The 6703-nt window shown below is 44.4% G+C and overlaps 1 pseudogene; it reads left to right on the forward strand.

Moving 5' to 3' along the window:
- The first annotated feature begins 1146 nt into the window (after window positions 1-1146).
- LOC126215568 (5S ribosomal RNA) lies at window positions 1147-1264 on the forward strand (annotated as a pseudogene).
- Window positions 1265-6703: the final 5439 nt, after the last annotated feature.

Raw genomic sequence — 6703 nt, forward strand, 5'->3', positions numbered from 1 at the left:
CTAATGGATTCGGCTTTCGCCCGCTGACTGAGGACCCACAGCAAGTTTCGCGGAGGCTATTGCTCACGGCGACGAATGTGAGGCTGTTTACACGTGGCGAGCACGCCATCACAGTGTCCCATTTCTGGGCGGTGACGTTCGTCCACTGCCCGCTTCATACGTGTCACTCGAACGCGCCGTCACGGAAAAAGATTTGAGAATACGCCTGCGTGCAAAAACTTGACCTCAATTTGTCCGAAATATTTCAGAGGCCTGAAGTACTTAAGCATTTTCACTTATACGCGGCACTTTTAGCTTCAGTATTGTACCATCTTACTCATTATGTTTGCAAACAGTTCTTGTTATGAAAATTTCCTGGCAGATTAAAACTGTGTACTGGACCGAGACTCGAACTCGGGACCTTTGCCTTTCGCGGGCAAGTGCTCTACCACCTGAGCTACTCAAACACGACACAAGGCCCGTCCTCACAGCTTCACTTCTGCCAGTTCGCAGGAGAGCTTCTGTAAAGTTTGGAAAGCAGAAGACGAGGTGCTGGCAGAACTGTAAGAAAAGGTGCCCGCGAAAGGCAAAGGTCCGGAGTTCGAGTCTCGGTCCGGCACACAGTTTTCATCTATCAGGAAGTTTCGTATCAGCGCACACTCCGCTGCAGAGTGGAAATCTCATTCTTGTTCTTGTTACGAGATTATTTTGCGCATATATGTCTTTCATTACTTACAGTGCGTGTTGCTGGTGTGATACAACACACACAAAGAAGGTCACATGTACTACGACATCAACTTTCAAGTTCTGAACGTAGTGAATTTTGGGGCAACGTAACCTGCCGATACCGGATGCGCACTTAATCCCATAACGTAATGATAATGTAGTAAGTGATGTCATACGTGCATAAATACAAAGAAAACAAAACAATGAGAATATTTGTTCGCATCTATAACAATTTTTGGTGTGCAGATTTTGCTGATGGTATCGAACACCTCAGTTAATTTACAGGAAAAATCGATTCCGGAGGCTTCATCCTGTGACGAAATGGTAATGTAGCGAATAGCTTCATACATGCAGAAACAGAAAAAGAGCGCTGACTTCATACATGCAGAAACAGAAGAAAAGAGCGCTGACAGTATTTCATTTGCATCTATATTAGTATTTGCCAACGGCCTTGTCGCCGTGGTAACACCGGTTCTCGTCAGATCACCGAAGTTAAGCGCTGTCGGGCTGGGCTAGCACTTGGGTGGGTGACCCTCCGGTCGGCCGAGCGCTGTTGGCAAGCGGGGTGCACTCAGCCGTTGCGAGGCAAACTGAGGAGCTGCTTGACTGAGAAGTAGCGGCTACGGTCTCCTAAACTGACATACGGCCGGGAGAGCGGTGTGCTGACCACGTGTCCCTCCATATCCGCATCCAGTGACGCCTGTGGTCTGAGGATGACACGGCGGCCGGTCGGTACCGTTGGGCCTTCACGACCTGTTCGGGAGGAGATTTTATATTTGTATCTGGGACGTAGATTATGGTGGCAGAGTGGTCTGTAACGTAGCAAAAAGTGCAAATTAGTTTGGAAGGTATCAGTTCGGTTGCGATTTGGCGGAGAGAAAAAATGTGAATACGAAATCATAGATATGGTGACGTACTGACCCGTATCGCAGTACGAAGTATATGCTAGGTTGATAGGTGGCAGTCTGGTCGTGAGTTGGCAGACTGGTATTGGACACTTCGGTTAATTTACTGAAGGGATGGACACAGCATGTAGGCTTCGTCTCATAACGTAACGATCATGTGATATGTCACGTGACGCGCGCTCAAACAGAAAGATTACAGACTACTGACAGTATTTGTTTTGCGTCTAAATAACTTTTTGGGAAGTAGGTTCTGGTTCCAGTCTTTATGTAGCGAAGCCTTAAGTATAGATTAGATCAGAAAGTGCAGTTATGTCGTGACATGATGAAGCGGTACCGAACACTTCAGTTAATCCAGTTAGTTGGCTATTTAATTACATGGGACGACCATCTTTTCAGTGTTGTATAGTAGGGGTGAAAAACTAGAGTTGAACAGGCTTAATGAAATTTAGGTGCAACTTAACACTCTTAGTCTTATACCTATTTGGAAATGAAGACTTAATATTAAACAGTGTTAACGACATCGGCTTGCCATGATGTCACAGCTCGTACACCGTAACTATTTAATGGTGAAACGAAGAAGCGGACTCCAGAGAGACGAAATATCTGAACTCAGTATTAGGGAAATGAAATGGTAGACTCAGATTTATTAGATATGTTATGGGAGAGCTCAGTGTATCCGCAAAGGAAATTGCAAACAAAATGCAGTTTTTCAGTACTGACCCAGCTTTTGTAGTCCGTATCAAGCAGGTATGACAGGAGACATCCAACTAATTCAGGAGCGTGCTGCTACGATCCAAACAGGTCGGTAGAAGCCATTTCCGAGGTCACATGTGGCCTCTGACAATAATTTATTGGCTGTAAGTGCAGATTAAAAGTAAAGTAACTGAAGAAAAATAGGAAATTAAGGCGACAGGACATTAATGCAGTGTAAGAACCGGAGGTTGGTGCGAGTTTCAGAAGGAACTGTACGCAACGATTGACTGAAACAGAGGAAAGAAAGTCAAAACGAAGCCGAATGGGTAGCATTGACAAATGAAATACTGAAGACAGAAGAGGGTCAAATAGGATAAAGGACAAAGCCTAAATGACCTGATGAAAGATCAGTTTGTGTTCCAGGGGAGAGCTATGGGCAATGTGGCCTGAACCACACTCTTCGAAATTTAGAAGGTAGCAGGCATACAATATAGGCACTGCAAGATTATTTTCATCTTGTACAGTTACACGGGTCGAAGGGCATGAAAGAGAAGCAGTAATTGGTAAGGGAGTGGTTGGTGCTGGGTTGTAGCTTTTCCTCGATGTTATTCAGTGTATAAGTCGAGTAAGCTATGAGGAAAACATTTAGAAAGGGAATTAATGTCGAGAAATAAAAACTTTGAGGTTTGCTGATGATTTTGTAGTTCTGTCAGAGACAGCAAAGTACTTGGAAGAGCAGTTGAACGAGATGAATAGCGTCCTGAAAACGGATTACGAAATGTATATTGACAAAAGTATAACAAGGGTAAAGGAATGCACTGAAAGTAAACCAGGCGATGCTGAAACAATCTCATTATTGAGCAAGAAGCAAAAGGTGAAATGTGAGTTGCCGGCCGCTGTGTCCGAGAGGTTCTAGGGGCTTCACTTCGGAACCGCACTGCTGATACGCTCGCAGGTTCGAATCCTGCCTCGGGCATGGATGTGTGTGATGTCCTTAGGTTAGTTAGGTTTAAGTAGTACTAAGTTCTACTGGACTGATGACTTCAGATGTTAAGTTCTATAGTGCTGAGAGCCATCTGAACCATATCAACGAGAAAAAAACTGAAGGCGGCGAAAGAAGCGAGGATATTAAGGATTGGCATTAGCAAGAAAAAACTTTGTGCGGAAAATGAGAGATATATTAACATGGAATATAAATTGAAATCTAGAAATGTTATCTGTATATATGTATCTGAAGTGTAGTCTTGTGCGGAAGTGACTGATGGAGAATGTGGCGTCCAGACGAGGAGGTATTAGAAGCTTTTGAAATGTGGTGCTACGGAAGAACGCTGAAGATTACGTGGGTAGATCGAATAACTGATACAGAAGTACTGAATCGAAGGAGTATATAGCGCAACTTGACTAGAATAAAAGATTGGTTGACTGGAAGCATTCTGAGGCATCAAGGAGTTGTCAGTTTGGTAAAGGGCAGAAGTGGGGATCGGGGACTAGACATTATAGACGGAGGTCAACACTTCGTTAGAGCAAGGAGGTTGAAGTAGATGTATAGGGATTGGACAAAGATGTGGAAACACAGCGGAAAATGCGTGCTTGCACGTACTCGTAAATGCACGTGCAAGCCAAGGTTGCAGGTCGCACTATTGTATTCAATCACGAACTTCACCTGTGCAATGTCCTCAATGCGTTGCAAGTCTCAACGATGGTCAGAACCGTATTCTGTCTAGTTGTAAGTGTTTTGTACTGGAGCTACGTGATTTCGAAGGTGCGAAAACTGTTACTGCTGGTACGGTCGGTGCTTTCTTAAGTAAGGGAGCCGAAATGATCATTGTTTCAAGAGGCACCGTATCGAAGATTTATACCGCATACTGAGAAAGCCGAAAAACATTATCCACTACGTCACAACGTGGTAGAAAGTGTTTACTGAGCGATCGTGATGGACGTTCATTGAAAAGGACTGTGACGAAAAATTAGAGGACCACAGTTGCAAATGTCCCTTGCACAACTGAATGTTGTTCTCGTGAATCCTGCCAGCATCGAAACAACACCGAGGGAGCTCCATAAGCCTGGAATCTGAGGGCGAGCTGCAATTCCAAAACCACTCATAACTCATGAGAATACCCGTAACAGGAAAACGCCATGCCGAAGCGATAAAAACCGAACTGCGGAGCGGTGGATGAAAAGTCATGAGTCTCGTAGTACACTTTTCCAACTTCTGTATAAGTTTACGTCGCAACAGTGAAACATGGCTGGGTGCAGTGATGAAGTGGGCAGTCATGTCGTGGCATTCCTCGAGCCTCATAGCTGCTCTCCAAGGTCACTTACTGTCAAGGATTATGCGACCATTTTGGCTTATCAGACCTATGCCATCGAACAATAGCTGTTCCCATTGGTGGTGCTGTCTTCGAAGACCAGAGGCTGCATGTTCGCAGAGCTTGCATCGTCCAAGGCTCGTTTTGTGAGCACGAGGATGAAGTGTGGCATCTCCCCTGGCCACCACAATCAAGAGACCTCAATTCCATTGAGCCTCTGTGGTCCACTTTGGAGAGAAGCGTGCGTGATCGCTAACCACCACCATCACAATTTCCTTAAGTTGATCCTATTTTCCAAGAGGAGTCATGTAAAATCCGCATGAAAACCTTCTAAATATAAGTTCACTGACCAAAATATTAGCCACCCCTCTAAAAGAGCATATTAGTCACTTTGGAGGCCTCTAGATGGTATAGAAAAGGTACCAGGCAGTCACGTGATCCTCTATCCACGAGGTAAGTCACAGCAGTAAAGTGAGGTGTATATGCCAGTTTGTTATATGCAATCAGTGCACTAGCAGTAAGATATCCATTCCGGGACGACTGAAAGCTGTTCTGAATGCCAAAGGTATTAGGCATGATAATGCGTGGTGCATTTGGCGTTTTCTTATTTTTGTCTACCCCCTATAGGATCCAGCAGTTATGAAGAGATGAAGAGGTTTGCACGTGACAGAGTAGCGTCCAGAGCTGCATGGAACCAGTCAGCGGACTGAGGAGCACTGTTGTTGTTGTTGTTGTTGTTGTTGTTGTTGTTGTGTTCTCCATGTTACTCTATCCTGTGCAAGCTTCTTCACATCCAAGCACCTACTGCAACCTACATTCCTCTGAATCTGAGCGTATTCACCTCTTGGACTCCGTCTATGATTTTTACCCTCGACACTTCCCTCAATTTCTAAATGGTGATCCCTTGGTGCCTAAGAACGTGTCCTGCCAACCGATCATTTCTTCTAGTCAAGTTGTGCCACAAATTACTCTTCTCCCCAATTCTATTCAGTGCCTCCTCATTAGTTACACCATCTACCCACCTAATCTATCGTCAATGTTTCAGTTCCATACAGACCTACACTCCATACAAATACTTTCAGGAAAGACTTCCTCACCCTTAAATCTATACTCGATGTTAACAAACTTCTCTTCTTCAGAAACGCTTTCCCTGCCATTGCCAGTCTACCTTTTATATACTCGCTACTTTGACGATCATCAGTTATTTTGCTCCACAAATAGCAAAACTCATCTACTACTTTAAGTTTCTGATTTCCTAATATAATTACCTCAGCATCACCTGATTTAATTGCTCTTTTTGCTTCTGTTGATGTCCCTCTTATATCCTTCTTTCAAGACACTGTCCATTCCGTTCAACTGCTCCTCCAGGTCCTTTGCGGCCTCCGACAGAATTAGAATGTCATCGGCAAACCTCAAAATTTTTATTTCTCCTCCATGGATTTTAATTCCTACTCCGAATTTTTCTTTTGTTCCCTTTACTACTCGCTCAATATGCATAACATCGGGGATAGGCTACATCCCTGTCTCACTCCTTTCCCAAGCACTGCTTCCCTTTCATGCCCCTCGACTCTTACAACTGCCATCTGGTTTCTGTACAAATTGTAAATAGCCTATCGCTCCGTGTATTTGACCCCTGCCAACATCATTTTTACGATTTATCCCCAAAGTTGTCAGTTTACATGATATGTTTACGTGATTTGTTTGGATGTGGGCGCAGGGCATTTGCAAAACATCAAAGTGCGCAGTGCCTTACAGTTAAGAAATATTACAAGCGAAACAGAAATGTTTTACTTGCGGAAGTAAAGCTGTGAGGACAGGACGTGGGTCATGCTTGGGTAGCTCAGATGGTAGAGCACTTGCCCGCGAAAGGCAAAGGTCCCGAGTTCGAGTATCGGTCCGGCACACAGTTTTGATCTGCCAGTAAGTTTCAGAAATGTGTTGTATGTCTGTTTCCGACACGTAAGGGGGATAGGACGTCAAACGGGCCGACTTGGAGCAGGAGAGGCACCACAGGACATTTTAATTTCCACTGTCTATACTTTTACATATAAAGTCATAAAACGTTGTTAGTATGACCAGGAAGAATTCGGG

The sequence above is a fragment of the Schistocerca nitens genome, chromosome 12, assembly GCF_023898315.1.
Source record: "Schistocerca nitens isolate TAMUIC-IGC-003100 chromosome 12, iqSchNite1.1, whole genome shotgun sequence".
In the NCBI taxonomy this organism is placed as follows: Eukaryota; Metazoa; Arthropoda; class Insecta; order Orthoptera; family Acrididae; genus Schistocerca; species Schistocerca nitens.